Source organism: Podarcis melisellensis, assembly GCF_964234715.1.
Source record: "Podarcis melisellensis genome assembly, chromosome: 2".
In the NCBI taxonomy this organism is placed as follows: Eukaryota; Metazoa; Chordata; class Lepidosauria; order Squamata; family Lacertidae; genus Podarcis; species Podarcis melisellensis.
Genome location: NC_138529.1, coordinates 81,818,774 through 81,836,628, shown reverse-complemented (window position 1 = coordinate 81,836,628; position 17,855 = coordinate 81,818,774). Strand labels below are relative to the sequence as shown.

Below are 17,855 nucleotides of genomic sequence, written 5' to 3'. Positions count from 1 at the left end.
TAGAACTGTAAAGTTGGAAGGGACCACAAGGGTCATCTAGTCCAATGCCCTGCAATGCAGGAATCCTTTGCCCAACATGGAGCTCAAACCTACAATCCCAGGATTAAGAGCCTCATGCTCTACCGACTGAACCATGAGCCATAATCCTTGCTGTCCCTTTTTCTTTTTTTACCACCTTAAATAATTCGGTGACTTTGCCATTTCATGGCTTACCCCTAACCCCATCCTCCGGCATCCACTATCAAATCTAACTGGTGTCCTTCATGCAACTTTACAAGATACCAGTTTACTTATCTTCCTGTTTAGCAAAGATCTGACCGTCCTCCCTAAAACCTTTCTATGAAAGAGATTTGTCCCTGTGCACAGTCCTAGTCCAATTTAGACTCCCTTGGAGATGTGTTCAAAACATTTCCACCAGTTGGCAGGTCTTGATGTGAGACCTGTAGCTGGGCTTTTAAGAACCATTTGATCTGCAGCACATAGCAAGTGCTCACACTTATCTTGCTGGTTCTCTGCAACTCAAGCCGCTTTTAATGCTTTTAAAGGCGCATAAGGAGGCCACGGCAGGTTTCCTTCTCTCCCCAAGTAGCTGGCAATCCTACCCACAGGAGTAAGAGCCAGGGAATAATTGGAAATCCCAATCCTCTAGTAATTGCTTCATCTCCTGGGACCTTTCAAATAGCCACCTACACCCTGCTGAGATTTCTTCATCTACACAAGCATTAGAAGTGCTGGAGCCCTGTCCTCTTTTCTCACCTGGGTCCCCTACTGCTTAACCTGAAATTTAAGCATGCAACGTTTTAATCTTTTTTTGCAGGAAGCTTCTCACAAGGCATTTGGGGCAGACATTGGCTCTGGAATTCAACTGTTCTCTTCTTAGAGCTCAGTAACAGAGCACCTGCTTTGCATTCAGAAGGTTCCTGGTCCAACCTCGGGCATCTCCAGGTAAGGCTGGCAGAGACCTCCAAGCTGAATTCCTGGAGGGCCACTGCCAGGTAACCATCATTAATGCCACTGGGTGAGATGAACCAAGGGTCTGACTCACAACAAAGTAGCTTCCTGTGTTCTTATTAGGAGGCTTATTTTGCCGTATTTGTTTTTAGCACTGTAATTTTTACATATTCTAACAACTGATCATAGAATTGTAGAGTTGGAAGGGACCACAAGGGTCATCTAGTCCAACCCCCTGCAATGCATGAATCTTTTGCCCAACGTGGGGATCAAACCTACGATCCTGAAATTAAGAGTCTCATGCTCTACCGACCGAGCTCTCCAGCACTATTGTTTACATTGTGCACAGCAGTGGGATCCTTTAAGAGGAAGGGTGGTATATAAATGGAATAATTATTCATGATCAAAACTTAAAATATGAATCCTTCAGATGTTAACTCAGCTTAGGTTTGTCTACTAACATGTAGATTTGGGAATGAATTTTGTACAAGAAATTTGTTTTGTTTTGTTTTGCCTTTCTCAGAGAAACCTGAGGCATATAGAAGACTGTGCAACTTCAGATATGGTAGCTCACTGAGTGACCTTGGGCCAATCACAGTCTCTCAGCTCAACCTACCTCAAAAGACTGTTGTGAAGATAAAGTGGGGAAAGGAGAACCATGGGCACCACTTTGAGCTCCTTGTGGGGTGAAGGTGATATAAAATATGTAATAATAATAAATAAAGCACTCCTGGAATTGGATGTTGTCTCCTCTGGCTTCCTGTTGGTGAAATGTACAGTGGTACCTTGGGTTAGTTACGAACTTAATTCGTTCCAGAGGTTCGTTCTTAACCCAAAACTGTTCTTAACCTGAGGCAAACTTTCACTAATGGGGCCTCCCTCTGCTGCCATGCCGCCAGCACACAATTTCCGTTCTCATCCTGGAGCAAAGTTCGTAACACGAGGTACTACTTCCAGGTTAGTGGAATTTGTAACCTGAAGCGTTTGTAACCCAAAGTGTTTTTAACCCAAGGTACCACTGTATAAGGAAATCATGTGGATTAATCTCTGGCTCCTTGATTTTTAACAAGTTTCTGACTATAAAAAGCCACCTCATCCTTTGCCAGATAACCCTGGATTCGTCTACTATGACTGCAAGGGGGTCTTTTCCAGTCCTGCAACATTTTTAGATAAATCAATCCATTTTTCTTTCTTTTCTATTCTTCTTTTTTTTTTTAGAGTATATTGTTTCAAAAATTAAGTGTATGCTTCTTGGCTCAACACCCATCTGATTAATCGTCTCTCTTCCCTTCTGCAAAAATGAAGCTGTACGTCACAGTCCTCTTTGCACAGTGCAGTGAGCAACATATAACCAAACAAATCCTCCCTGACATATTAAGATTTCTCGGCCGCATCCAATATTTCCTCTAGTCTTCTCGGGACTGGCGTGGTCCTCCATTAAAGTCTCAAAGCATCAAGCAGCAAAACCTTCCTGCCCTCCAGTCATGGCTTCAGAATAGAACGTTCTTAAAGTATTAAGAAAAAAGGGGGCAGTGCAAGAAAGTACATTATTTTACTGCTTTCGTATTAGAACGCTGGGCTGAAATTGTGGCACTTTCGCAGCTAAAAGGCTAGATGGGGGTAGCGAATGTGGCATCCTCCACTGTGCCATAAGAATTCCAGACATATCTGCGTTAGGCCTGGCATACATCAAAGTTCACATCTGACCCTAGGAAGATATAAAGGCCGGCTCTATCATTAGGCACAGGTCACCTCAGGCAGTAGATTCTGGGATGCAGGGGGCAGCAGTGCCAGTCACTCCTTCTAAGCCATTCTCCTGTTAGAGGACAACAACAACAAAATGTGTGCATCATGTAGTGTGTCCTGTCCCCACCCCCCAAGCTAGACAGATGCCCTCAAGTACATGGAGGGTGCTTTCCCATTATAAATGCTGAAGTAAGAATCAATGGCTAGCCTGTTCAGCTTCTATAGGGAGACACTGCATTGTCCTTTGCCCCATGCAGCAGTTGTCTTGCGTTGGCACTGAGAGGTTCCTTCCCCCCTTCAGCTATCATATGTGGCATGGTTTCCTGGCTGGCATCACCCAGAGCCATTTGCTCTGCAGGCTTCTTTTGGCAAGATAGCTGCTTTCTACTTGTGGTCTGCTGGCCACAGTGGCGGAACATGAGCGCAACAGTTTCTCTCCCCACTGGTGTTTCCTAGCAATCAGTATTCAGGGGCACGCTGCCTGGTTACTCTCACAATCCCTGGTTACTATCAGCAGCAGCAGTGGCATAATTGGTGTATGCCAAAAATCAGCTTCACTGCCTCTCCGATATTTTTCCACTGGAAGAACCATATTACAGTGGTACCTTGGGTTACTTCGTTTTGGAGGTCCATTCTTAACCTGAAACTGTTCTTAACCTGAAGTACTACTTTAGCTAATGGGGCTTCCTGCTGCCGCCGTGCGATTTCTGTTCTCATCCTGAAGCAAAGTTCTTAACCCAAGGTACTACTTCCAGGTTAGTGGAGTCTGTAACCTGAAGCGTCTGTAACCTGAACCATCTATAACCCAAAGTTACAGCAATAAAAGGTAAAAGTTAAAGAACCCCTGGATGGTTAAGTCCAGTCAAAGGTGACTATGAGGTGCGGCACTAATCTTACTTTCAGACCGAGGGAGCCAGCATTTGTCCACAGATAGGTTTCCGGGTCATATGGCTAGCATGACTAAATCGCTTCTGATGCAACAGAACACCGTGACGGAAACCAGAGCGTACAGAAACGTCGTTTACCTTCCTGCCACAGTGCTACCTGTTTATCTACTTGCACTGGTGTGCTTTCAAACTGCTAGGTTGGCAGAAACTGGGACAGAGCAACAGGAACTCACCCTGTCATGGGGATTCGAACCACTGACCTACTGATCGGCAAGCCCAAGAGGCTCAGTGGTTTAGACCACATCGCCGCCCATGTCCCAATTTACCTTTACCTATTACAGCAATACTTCCCACACAGCAATAAAGGCTATTGGATATGGCTTCGCAGACACAAGCCAGTACAACCTGTGTCTACAGGCCCACCATATTTAGCAATGCATACGTTGTTGCTCATACTTGATGCAAATACCATCCCCCACACAGTGACTGCTTGCGCAGAGTGGGAGACAGCTCAAGTTTTTAAAAATGGGGAGGAGATGGAAGAACATACCCATTTTTACATCCACACTATGAAATTACGGTAGTTTCTTCAGCTTTAAAGCAAGTACAGTGGTACCTCGGGTTAAGAACTAAATTCGTTCTGGAGGGCTGTTCTTAACCTGAAACTGTTCTTAACCTGAAGCACCACTTTAGCTAATGGGGCCGCCTGCTGCTGCCGCACAGCTGGAGCACGATTTCTGTTCTCATCCTGAAGCAAAGTTCTTAACCTGAGGTACTATTTCTGGGTTAGCGGAGTCTGTAACCTGAAGCGTATGTAACCTGAAGCATATGTAACCCGAGGTACCACTGTATAAGGAAAAAGGATGGGGGGGGGTTGGAATTCATGCAACCTAAAGAACACTGGCACCGACCGGATGGGAATTTTTGTCTCAGTGCAAATAGCTACACCAGTGAGAGAGAGGATTCTTACATGTGATTTATATGAAATAGTTCTCAACCACCCTTCATCACAAAATTTCACGGCAATGTCATGACAATGGCTAGGGGGGATTAAACCTTTCAGGCCTGCCTGCAAGGTCCCAGTCCTTCCCACCACAGTCCCCACTACCACCACAGCTATTTGCATTGGGGGGGGGGGCGACCCACATTACTGGTTAAATGCAAAAACAAACTTTGATTTATCCCCATCAGATTTCTACATAGCAACCTGGAGGCTCTCCTACCTACAACATAGCAAAATCAAATATTCAGGACTTTATATAGTTCTCCATTTTCTCTATACCAGAAATGTACCACATACCAGGTGTTATTGCACTTTGGTTCAGCTGTCCACAAAACACATGCCAAGTCCTTTGACAGAGCTAGGCACACTTCAGATGCCTTTCGCATGCCAAATGGATGGCAATGCAGGATAAGATGCTGAAAAAAGCCTTTTTTAAAAAAAAGAAGACGAAGAAACGAACCTACTTTCTACAACCAGTGCACCTTTTACACTGACATTACAGACATGGGGAAAGAAGCGGGTCACCAGGGGTCCTTCATGAGATCAGATCACACACACCTATCTTCCAGTAATCCGGAATAACCGCCGATTATCAGCACCTGATTCTGTCCTCCGAGCACTAAAGCAGATTACAGCTGCCACTCCGAGCATAAACAGACAGCAACGAACCGAGAAACAAAGGCGAGGCGAGCGTGCCTTCGACGGACTAACGGGGAAGGTGCCCGATTTCCAGGGGAACTTACAGAGGGTTTGGGAGCCTCTCAGCCCGATACTAGAAGTCTTGCAGGTCCCACCGTGTCCAACGGGGGCTGGCTCCCTGAGGACGATCCCAGCCGACGTGCCAAGCGACCGTGTGAATGCGCCAGAAGCGACACCGCTTCCTGGGCTGACACAGCAAAACGTCCGCTCGCAAAGGGATCGCTCGACCCATACATTACGCGTGACCGGTCGGTCGGCGGAGGAGAGGGGGCTGTTCGGCCTAAAGAACGAGTGAGGAGGATAGGCGGGCCTGGGCATTAATTTTAGCCGGGAAAGCATCCTCTCTCCCTCGGCCGCCCGGCCGCCTTTGCTGCACTGGCCAGCATCCAAGCCAGGGATGCCTGTGCAAGCGCGCCCTTGAGCCACACCGGCCTGGCCCTCCGGAGTCCGACCCCCGCTGCCAACATCGTGACACAGCAGGGCCCTCTGCTCGTCGCACGGTCCCCGATGCGCCACCGGCCGGCGCCTGGGGCGAGCCACGCAGGAGGAGCACCGCACGCAAGCGATGCCGCAGCGCCTTCCTCCGGCTGCCCTCGCTCGCCTGCCTTGCATTCCACCGAGTCTGCTCACTCCATCGCAGCAGCGGCAGCGGAGGCTGTCTTCTCTCCCCGCTCCCCCGCCGGCCTGTTAACCTCCCAGCCCCTCTCCCCACCGGCTTGCCCTCCTCCCTCTCCCCTTCCCCGGCCCCCAGCCGCTCTGCGATGCAACCCCCACCCCCACCTTGCGCCGCACCAGCAAGCTCGCCTCGCTGCACCTGCTTCTTCGGCTGCGCGGTGGGGGGGTGGGGGGCGGGTTCCAACCCCGGGAATCGGCGCGCGCGCGCAGCGCCCCAGCACCACCACCACCTCGGCTCGGCCGGCCGGCGCCTTTGGCCACCCCCCCCCTTTCTTTTCTGTCGATTGAACCTTAAAGGCAAGGGCCGCGCGTGATTCCCCACCCTCCGACAGAAAAGGGGTTGGCTCAACGGAAGGCCCTTCCCCGCCTCCTCGCAACGACAAGGCAGGCCGAGGCCACCCAGGCGGCTTTGCGCTCGCCCGCGCCAGACGAGGGACGGAGATGGCGAATAAAGGAGGCAAAGGATCGGCCCGCCGCGTTCTGCACTTACTGGATTCTTGGGATGCGACCCCAAATTAGTGTAGAGTCGCGGAGAGATTCGCCTTTGGCTCAAATGAAGCGGCATTTTCACGCTGGCACCTTTGGGGTGCCTCCACGCCGCCCCATCCCGAGCAGTGCTTTCCCCACACACATCCCTGTGCAAACGATAAAACGGAGCTAAAAATTGTTCATTTCGCACCCAAAGATGCTTTTTCCTTCGTCAAAAAACCCAGCCCCCAAAACGCAGTTGTTATATGGGGTTTATTAGAAGCATTTATGTGCTGCTGTTTTACTGCCCTGAAAAGTGATACAATATTATAATATAGGCTTCTGCAGTCCTGTTTTTCTAGAAAAGAAGGTGCCAGGGCTCACCACTGATGGGATGCTATGATTCTACACATGACTGTGGCCTGATGGGAAGTCTTGCACATGACTGTGGCCTGATGGGAAGTCTTGCTCCTAAGCTTCGCTTCTGTACATAATGCTGCACAAACCATTCTAATACTAAGACATTCACTCACCACCTTAGAATGTTCAGTTCACATTGAGTTCAGGAAAACATTGTACCTGACCCATTCTTAATGCATAGTTGACCACATCTACGGATGAATGCTATATCAATCACTAGTAAAAGTTTAATAAGGAGGTTTTCACGCCTGTCCAATTCTGTGTTCCCTTTCCCACCCTTTAATCTATTGGTGATTAATGACTATATGCAACCTTTGCTTTGTACTTGTGTTGACCAATCAGCAATAAGCACATACGTGGCAATGCTGTAATATTCAATAAAAGAGACTCCTCGAGACTTGCTCAAGAGGTGCCTCCCAGATGACGCTCGCTACCTGTCTGTCGTTATTTCAACCCAACACACCACGAACTTCTCCCTTGTTCTCCTAGAGTGGCAATGGCACCTACCTGAGAAGTGCCGGAGTTGAGGTCCTGTGAGCTCTGCCTAAAAAAAAGAAAGCCCTGGGCTTGTGTATTTGTATAATACAGTAAAATATAATACAGACTTCTGTAAGGTGCCATGGGGTGCACTTTGGCACTTTTAGACCCTGGGTGCGTTGCCACTTTAGATGGCAATGCACATTACTTCACATACATGGTCTCTTCCAGACAACCGTAAGAACAGAAGCAGGGCTGCTGGATGATGCCAACAGCCCATCTAATCCAGCTTCCTGTTTTCAGAGCAGCCAACCAGTTGCCTGTGGAAAACCCACAAGCAGGATTCAAGGGCACTCTCCCCTCCTGTGGTTTCCTGAAACTGGTATTCTGAAGCACTGTTACCTCCAACATAGGGCCTGAAGAACATAAGAAGAGTCCTGCTGGGTCAGGACAATGACCTCCCTACTCCAGCATCCTTTCTCACGGTGGCCAACCACATTGGATCCCCACCAACTGGTATTCTGAGGTATACCACCTCCAGTACTAGAGGTAGTACGTAGCCATAATGACTAGTAGCCACTGATAGTCTTATCCACCATGAATTCATATTAGCACCTTCAAAAAGTCATCCAGGTTGGTGGTCATCACTACATCTCGTGGAGTACAAATGCCACAATTCTAATTGTGAGCTGGCTGAAATAGTACCTCCTTTTGCTTGCCCTGGATCTTCCAAATTCAGCTCATTGGCCCTGGGTTCTAATACTACAAGGAAGGGAGAAAAAAGAAAACCCATCTACTTTCTCCATATTATGCATAATTATACACATCTAAATAATGTCTCCACTACTCCCCTTTACTCTAAACTCAATACTGCAAATATTGTAACCTTCACAAGAAAGTTGCCCCAGCTCCTTGGTTATTTTGATTGTCCTTTTATGTACCTTTTCCAGTTCTACGATATCCTTTTCTGAGTTACAGTGACAAGAATTGAATACAGAGTTCCAAGTCCAGTTGCACTTTAGATATGCATAATAGCATTATTATATTGGCAGTTCTGTTTCCACTCCCTTTCCTGCCAGAATTACTTACGTTAACAAAATCTGCCTTGTTCACTGTGACGACCTTGTTGAATATGTAGGTGTGAGCTGGTCTCTTAGCTTTGAAGCTATTAACCCATGATAGATGTTGAATTCTTTGGCATTTCATAGATAAGTAATCTTGCCATGCAGCAACCAGTTTTGCTGGTTTTACCTTGCACAAAACCTCCAACCAGGTTTTAAATTTGTTTAATGATGCAGAATTGCCTAGGGAGGAGATGGGTTTGTGATGTCACTGATGTTAGCCAATATATACCTTCCTTGCTCAGATTTTCAGGCTACTCCACTATAAAAAACATCTACCATCAAGCCCGGCTTTTCAAAATCTCATTTAGAAAGCATGAAAACCACCACCATCAATTTGAAAATGTCTTATCAGTCTTCACTGTATTGGGGCTGTTTGAAGTACCTGAACTAACCTTTGGAATGATTTATTAAAGATAATGCTAACAGCCAATAAAGGAAATCCATGGGTCAAAGTTTAACTGGGTCTTTAGAGAACTTTCCATAGTCGTTGATAAAATAATGTTTAAAGAATGTATAAAGAAGGATGTATCAAAATGGGATCACTGCACACTAAGTAAAGGTTAGTTGCACTCTGAAAAGCCTGACACTAATAAATAGCTTTTTCTAGTGCAGTGAACACTTGTTTTCACAACAAAGGGAACTCCCTGTTCAGGTGCAGGGATGTAATCAAGGAAAAATGGGAGCATGAGGGATATATTTGGCTTATTTGCTAAAGCAACTTCTTCAAAATAGCCTTAACAGATTACAGATTAGCAGTGGGTGAATACTGTCTAATTTTCTTGGTGTCTTGCATGTTGGGGCATTGTTTTTATCTGTTTAGGAATCACTTCTCCTAAAGTAATAAAATAATAATAATAATAATAATAATAATAATAATAATAATAATTTATTATTTATACCCAGCCCATCTGGGCAGCTTCCAAAAAATTACTTAAAAGTAATTTCACACTACAATAAAAATAATTGAAAACATAGGAAAATAGTTTAAAATAATTGTGCACGCGTGCACACACACAATTTCAAATCCAGTAGAGATACCAACTGGAGTTAAAAAAACAAAACACCACCAATGTCTATTTGGAAGGCTTGTGGAAAGCGGAAAGTCCTCAACAGATGCCAAAAGGACAATTGAAAAGGAACCTGTCTGATATGCAAGGGGCAAGGCAACAAGATGGCCATGCCCCCTCCTTGGCCTGCAGCCCAGATACTTCCTTGTCTATGTTTCATGTTGACGGCATCCACAACATGGCCCCAGCTTGGTGGGGTGTGGCCCTGTTTCCAAGGGCACTGTGGATGTCATAGAATCATAGATTTGTGGCATTGGAAGGGACACTGAGGGTCATCTGGTCCAACTCCCTGCAATGCAGGAATCTTAACTAAACCATCCAGGATAGATGGCCATCCAACCTCCAAGGAAGGAGAGGCCTTCGCCTTCTGAGGGAGTCTGACTTTTCCACTGTCGAACAGCTCTGTCAGAAAATTCTTCCTGATGCTTAGTCAGAATCTCCTTTCTTGGAACTTGAGTTCATTGGTTCCCTTAGCTCCCGGTTCCTCTCCGCCTTAATGGAGGCAGCCACCATGACAGCGGGAGATCGTTGGCAAAGGAAAAGCAAGGATATATCAGGAAGAACAAGGATATATTTTGAGTTCTTCACTTGTAGTTTTATAAATCATTTGAAGTGTCAACATGAATAGAAATTATTAATATTGCAGTTGTTGTATAGGGGATTATTATCATTACTGGAACGTAATGGAAATTAATAAGATTTTGGAATGCAGAAATAAAGAAAATCAACAAATCATCAAATCTAGCACGCGGGGGGCACTTTATCTAAATTATATAATTCGGTATTTGAATGATTGGTATTAATAATTGTATTATAAATTGGTATAAATTGGTATTGAGGCTATTTTTGGATTGTAATTGAAAACTAATTAAAATTATTCTGAATTCATTGATTTCCTCGAGAACCGGGGAAAACAAGCTTGCTCCATCTGGGAAACCCAGACAGATGGGCGGGGTAGAAATAAATTAGTAGTAGTAGTAGTAGTAGTAGTAGTAGTGACAGCCCTTTAGATATTTGAAGACCACTATCATATGTCCTCTCAGTCACTTCTTGTCTAGGCTAAACGTATGCAATTCCCTTAACTGTTCATTGGTTTCCAGACCCTTGAACATCTTGGTCACCCTCCTCTGAACATGTTCCAGCTTGTCAATATCCTTCTTAAATTGTGGTGCCCAAAACTGGACACAGTACTCCAGGTGTAGTCTAACCAAGGCAGAACAGAGTGGTATTATTACTTCCCTTAATCTGGACACTACAGTGGTGCCTCGCAAGACGAAATTACCGTAATTCGTTCCGCAAGTTTTTTCTTCTTGCGAGTTTTTCGTCTTGCGAAGCACGGTTTTCCATAGGAATGCATTGAAAATCAATCAATGCGTTCCTATGGAGACCGTCCGGGGACAGAGGGGAAGCGCCGCACGCCTTCCCCTCTGTCCCCGGACCTGTTTAAAGCAAGGGGCGGCGGGGAGAAGATCGCTTCTCCCCGTTGCCGCCCCTTGGTTCAAAAGGGGTCCGGGGACAGAGGGGAAGACGCGCTGCGCTTCCCCGCTATCCCCGGAGCTTGCGGGGCAAGCTTCGTTTTGCGAAGCAAGCCCATAGGGAAATGCGTCTTGCGAAGCGGCTAGGAAAATGAAAAACTCCTTCGTCTAGCGAGTTTTTCGTCTTCCGAGGCGTTTGTCTTGCGGGGTACCACTGTATACTTCTGTCCATGAAGCCTAGAATAGCATTAGCAAGTAGCTCCAACACACCAACTGCATCTTCAAATCCAGGATCAATGGTCAATGGTGTTGTTGTCCCACTATCCTGCATCCTAGGTCTCTTATCTATGTCAGCATTTCCCAGCACTGCTTCAAAAACAAAATGGTGGGGGGGGGGAGAGGTGAAAGATGGTGGGAAGCAGGAATGATGGGGAAATCCTTCTGCTCCCAGCAATTGGTTGGCCTATTGTACAGGTTATTTATCTACTATCTCTTTTGGAATGTGGTTGGTTGGTTGGTTGGTTGGTTGGTTGGTTGGTTGACTGCCCTGCTTTCAACCTATGTGGACATTTTCTTCATCTGCCAAGGGTCACCATTCACTCAGGAGACAACTGTGGTTGTCAGAAAGCTAGTCCATTCCTGTGTATGCTTCAAGCCTTTGTATCCATAGCTGAACGACTTCTGAAGTGAAACAAACCAACTAACCATGAGCAGAAGTAAGGTGGCCAGGTGAAAAGGGGGATAGGGCTCCTATGTATGGCTACTCCATACAAAAGCAGGCTACACCACCAGTTTCATAACCTCCCCCAGGCAGCACTATGTTACCTGGCAAGTGTTTACTTCTAGTTTTAAGTAGGTGTGCAACTTTGTGTGAGAGACAATAATCCATTTGATGAAAGTGATACAGAAATGTTGAAAGGCTTAAGGCTCCTGATTATTTGGTTATCAGGTGTAATTAACTATGGCGTAAGCAACTGTCATCATCATTCTTATGATGAGAGATAATTGTCTCTTTGCCAAAAAGAATTTTGATCCGTTTTTCACAAGGAACCTATTATCCAGCTCTTCGTTATACAATGCTCTATATAATCGTAAAAGAGGAATAACTTGTTTGGCAGAGACTGCCTTGTGTGCTGTCATTCCTGACTCTGTCTTAAGGAATATGTTTGTTCGCCTACAAGCTTTAAATTATACAGGAGTAAATTTAAAGTAAAGCTAGTGAAGTGAAGTTCAGGCATTCCCCCACCCCAACTTACCTGTGTACTACTCACATGGCTCCAGGAAATAAACAAACAAATAGAATCATACTAGGAAATGCTGGGGAGAGCTGGGGAGTCCTCATGGCTCATGAGGAGCCTCCCCGGAGCCCAAAGAGACTGTCAGTGAGGGCAGAGGAAGCCCCAAATAGACTGGAGGTACACCGGGGCTTTGTTTAGGCTGCTCCGCTTCCCCGTCTAACAGCTGACACACAGCGTAGAGCAGCAACAGCAGCAGTCACTTTCCCACACGTCCTTCAGCCTCCAACTGGCCCCAAAGTTTCAACTGTAGTAGAAGAGAGAGTTGTGTGGCGAGAGAGAGGGAGAGAGATCTGAAGAGCAGGGGAAACATTTTAGTGGGTGCTGCCCACTTTATTTCACTTATGCACCCAAAGTCCTGAAATGTAACCACATAAGGTGGGGGGGGGGGCTGCCTGTATATTAGCCGAGTACAGTAAATTAAGTAACATGGTCCAAAAATTCAACCATTCAGTTGCATACAAGCAAAATGGTACATGTTTATTCAGAATAAGTTAAGCCCCACTATATTTAATAGGACTTTCTCTCTAGTAAGTGCATTTAGAAGTGCTCCCATAAGAATTCAGTGCTACCTGATGTAAGAATGGGAACCACATTCAAGTCTGTTTCATGTAATCGCTTTTCAACTACAAAGACTACCTTTTCTTGCTATATTCAAATAAGGCAAGAGTTTGTGTGAATGACCCTCCAGAACTCACAGAGCAAATGGTCAGCTATTTCCATATATGGCACCATATGCATATTCCAATTCAGGAAGCCAGGAAAGGTCTGGACCTTTCTGCTAACAAATAAGTTTGCTAACCTACCATATTACTTCCAGGGGTATGGTATCAGGAACGTGGACTCCCAGAGTGCAGGGGAAGAGTTAGACTCAGAAATTGAATTAAGTGGATGAGGGACCAACTCTGCAGATGAGAGCTGGCTGACAGAGTCAAGAAAGGGCAGTTCGAACCCCCCCCCCCACTTCCCAGGGAAGACTCTGTTTGCTCTAAGAAGAGGAAGAGTTGGAAGAGTCCCATGGACTGCAAGAAGGTCAAACCTCTCCATTCTGAAGGAAATCAGCCTTGAGTGCTCACTGGAAGGACAGATCGTGAAACTGAGGCTCCAGTACTTTGGCCACCTCATGAGAAGAGAAGACTCCCTGGAAAAGACCCTGATGTTGGGAAAGATGGAGGACACAAGGAGAAGGGGGCGACAGAGGACAAGATGGTTGGATAGTGTTTTCGAGGTTACCAGCATGAGTTTGACCAAACTGCGGGAGGCAGTGGAGGACAGAGGTGCCTGGCGTTCTCTGGTCCATGGGGTCACAAAGAGTCAGACACGACTAAACGACTAAACAACAACAACAACAACGTATCAGGAATGTAAAACGATTGTAAAGCATGAAATGACTGCAGGGAGACCGGCAAGGAAGAGTTATGTGAAGTGAGTGTCTCACAACTGAAGTAATACACATTGCAATCTAAACAGAGTGCAGAGGATAAGACCATTAAGTCCATGCCCTAAAATTACTTCGTTACCCACACTGCTGCTTGTTTCCCCTCAAAACCAGCTATGTTAACTAGCCTTGGTATTTTGTCCTATCCCCTTATTTGCAGCTGTTTTGGTGCAATCAGAGGCTCCAGATGTCACAGTTAAGGATGAGACAAGCAAGGATGCAGCTAGACAGCTCTGCCTGGATTCAGATCTAATAAGATATACGGTATCTGTTTCCACAGCCTTTCTTCAAAGCAATTCTATGCTAGCTTTCAGACCTCTTGCTAGCCACATGGCATATTCCCATTTGCACCTCACACTGCCATACTGATCACTGCTGCTTGGCTGCAGGGGGATAAACCAGCTCCCTGTGCCAGAGTGAAATAGTATGGCTGTGATCCAAAGCCACTTTACCCAAAAGTAAGCCAAAGTGAATTCAGTAGGACTTACCTCTGAGTGGACATTCTTAGGACTGCTGTAACAAACTTTTTGCTGCCAAATCCAGCGTTCTCCTAGGATCCTTCACTTGTGTTGAGGCCCAAAAAATATTCAGTTCCCCTCTGACTGGATGATGGAATCCATGCCATTGATCTAAACTGTGTTGCACAATTGGATCCTGAAGTTTAGAAAACAAACACAAAACCTTGCTTTTCACTCACCTGAGTGCAAAGTACCCTGCCTGTGCTGCCTGATAATCCTGGGGTTTTCTAAAAGACTCAGATGACTCGTGTAAGCAATTATAAACCCTGCCACCTGCTGGACACAATTCCTTAGCTCAAAGGCCATGTTGCCAGCTGCAGTTACAACCCAGTGTGCGTGTTTGCACTGTAAAGCGACACCTAGCACTTTGACAACCTGGGATGTTCTGGCATACCTGCCAACACTTCACATTAACCCAGGAAAGTAAATATGAGTTGAGCTAATGACCTCAAAACACGCCTGGTCTATTTCATTGACATTTCACACATTTTGATCCAGGATGGGAGTTTCAAATTAATTTTAATTAGGTCACCATGTGATAATTAAGTAGTTACACGTATTGCTGAAATTGTAATAAGGAGCATAAAAGGGCACACGTGACTGTGGCCAGGCTTTCATGTGTGCGTTTGCAAACACCCTGTCATTATTGGATGAATGCACCTTCAGATGGTAAGAACATGGTATTTATCATGTCCTAGAAAACGTGACTTCTTATTAGTCCCAGATTTCAGAAGAGGGTTGCTAACTGATTGTCTGCCATGTGGTCCAAACCAGCAAACAAGGCAGGGATGTGGTTGGACTCCATCATCTCAGACGGATGTTTTATGGTGGATGTATCCTGCAATAAAGTCATGGCACAATTAGAGTGCATTCGAGGTGGATTTCCCCACGCTGCCACATATTGCTGCCGGAGGAGCTACAGCATGAAAAAAGGACAAAAAAGAAATCAGAACACTGATATTTCAGCAGGATATGCACTGATTGGAAACGAAGCAGTGTGATCACTCCAAAACTTTTGCAAAGTGGAATTTCATGTGACCACACCAATAGCATCATGAGCACAATGACAATGGACACACAACAGAAAGGACGCACGGAAGGGTTCTGGCTTTGGCCATGCTGGCTGGATGTCATAGGCCAGGAGTCAGCTTCACCTGCTGAGCAGCAGCCTGAAGGAGCAGAAGGCAAAGTGACACCTGCTGATGACCAGCCTTCTTGCTCCGGATGAGAACCAGCTGGTTCCAGCCTTCTTAAGCTGGGTTTCCAGCCTCAGACAGTTGCTGGAAACATGTGCCGTTCCTGGCCAGACCTTGCTGCTTCTTGCTTCCCGTGCCCTTGGACCCTCGGCTTTCTTGACTCCAGGGTTCACTACTACGTGAACTGAGATACTCCGGACCTTAGGACTGGACTGAACCTGGAGACTCTACCTCCAGGCAAGTACCCAACCCCCACCCCGAGACTCAGCTGGTTGGCTGGCTTCTCCCTCCACTGAGCTCCACCATGGCTGGCAGCACAGGACTATGACACTGGAGACTGATGGTTCAATGACATTGTGGTGGAACTATGTGTTCTCCATTATTGATCTAAGGGTGCAATAATGTTATTGCTTCCAGACTTTTGGCAGCAAACTTTATTAGCTTGAATCCAACCTTGATTGCCCCTTGTAAATTAGGACTGTAAGTATAGATTCAGCCAACCCTAAGCTGTCCCATAGGTTCCTTAGACTCCCATTCCCTAGGCCGGCTCATCTTCAGAGTGGACTTTGATGATGGTGGTTGTTTTTTCCCCTCCTGCAAAGTTGGTACCAGGATAGTTCTATGCTTAGGATGCATTCATCTGCCCCGACTGCAACAAAACATTTCTCTCCCATATTGTTATCTACAGCCACAGCAGCTGCTGTAACTGTCTGACATTACCTCATCCTTTTTCTCCCGAGACAGATGGATGCCAACGACAATATAATTTTTGGGGGGGTGTCCCTAACAATTTGTTTTATTTCTGTTAATAGTAACAATAAATGCATATGCCACTTAATACCAAAATAAGCTTTTAAGTAGTTTCCAAGCATAAAAACCAATTACAGTAACGTTAAACTATAAAAACCCATAATTAAAAGATGTAATCAAGCAGTCCCATTAAAACACAAGTACTGTAATTAAAACAGGTCAGGAGATCAATTGTGACTACAAAAGCCTACACACACACACACGCTAGGGACAAGGGAAGTTTGCTTGAATCCACTTATTGACAATGCAACCAGTCTCATAAAGTGCCTGGCACTGAGCAAAAGGAATAAGCCCAGTAAGCATAGCACCGGTTTATTGAGCCAAGAACAATGCTCTGTTATGCCTGCCAACTTCTGATACATTGATATGTCATTATTATTATTATTATTATTATTATTATTATTATTATTATTATTATTATTTATGTTAGCAACTAAATAAAAAATAGTAGTAAAACGATCATTAGTATCCAAGGGCGAGATACAAATTAAAAATATCCGATGGAATGCGGCATATTTTGTATTCCACAGTCTTCTCCCCACACACACCAAATTTCCATTTAAAGTTCATGTCGCTCTGCTTTCATATTTCTCCCAGGCTGAAGTACCACTTGTTATGTTTTGTGCTTTCCTTTTGTCACGTATGCTCCCATCTCCCTCTATTTGTCTAGTCCCGGAACACTCACATCTGTGCTTTCATTGTTGCTTGTGCCTTGACCCCAGAGCTATTTTGGAAGACTAAGATTTGCCACCTAAATGGAACTGATGAAAACCTGCCAGAGCCGCTGCTCATTTGCATTTGCAGTGTATGGCAAAATATAGAACGGGAGCTGGGGTGCCAGTTCAGAATTCACCAAATGGGCATTTTCTTGAACGTCCCCCATTCCCCCACCCCCTGAGCAGCCTATCTCCAGAAGATCCCTACCCCCTTCCTGTTTAGCTGTTGCTAGAGAAGCAATCTGCGCCACATTTCTCTTATCTCTCCCCCCAGACTTCCTCTCTGCCTTGGAAAGGATCATCAGAATAATTGCCAGGTGGCTAGAGAACTAGCAGCTGTTGCCCTTGGAAATTCCCTGTTGACTTCCCACTTCTGCTCTGAGTTTCCCTCATGTGGCTTTGGGCTTCTCTACTTTTTCTTTCCTTCTCAGGATTTCTGTTTCGGGGACAAACGCTCACAGAAGAAGGGCCCTGCTGGATTAGGCCCGAAGCCTATCTTTCTCTTCAGTCCCAGGTAGCATATTCAGGGATTGGCACGAATGATGGGAGTTGTAGTCCAACATCATCTGGAGGTCTACAGATTCGCCACCTCTTCTTTACCATTTCCCCTTTGGGGGTCTATAGATCTAGTCATGAGTGTGGAAGGGACACAGACACTTGCCCTAGCTCACAAACCTCTTGCATGTCATTCTGGAGGGTGTTTCATGCAGGGGTATAGCTAGGGACTGGCTAGGTTGGCTCCCACCCAGGGGTGCGTGCAAGAATTGTGACTCTCCACTCTTGCTAGGAGTCCGCCCACCCATCTACATGCTCTCCGGGCCACTCCTCCTTTGCTCTGGGCAGCGGGGCAAGGCACACAGGCTCTTCTGGGCACCTTGGCAGATGAGGTT

General features: G+C 45.9%; 1 protein-coding gene across 7 annotated transcripts in view; it reads right to left on the bottom strand.

The window, feature by feature from the left end:
* The window catches only part of ABHD6 (abhydrolase domain containing 6, acylglycerol lipase), a 39,926-nt gene extending 25,317 nt beyond the window's left edge, over positions 1–14,609 (bottom strand). The window contains exon 1 of one of the 7 annotated variants that reach the window (XM_081899425.1): positions 14,423–14,609. The gene's annotated coding sequence lies outside the window, so the exon portion shown is untranslated. The other 6 variants (XM_081899422.1, XM_081899423.1, XM_081899420.1 and 3 more) reach the window with 6 other exon arrangements.
* Between the last annotated feature and the right edge of the window lie 3,246 nt (positions 14,610–17,855).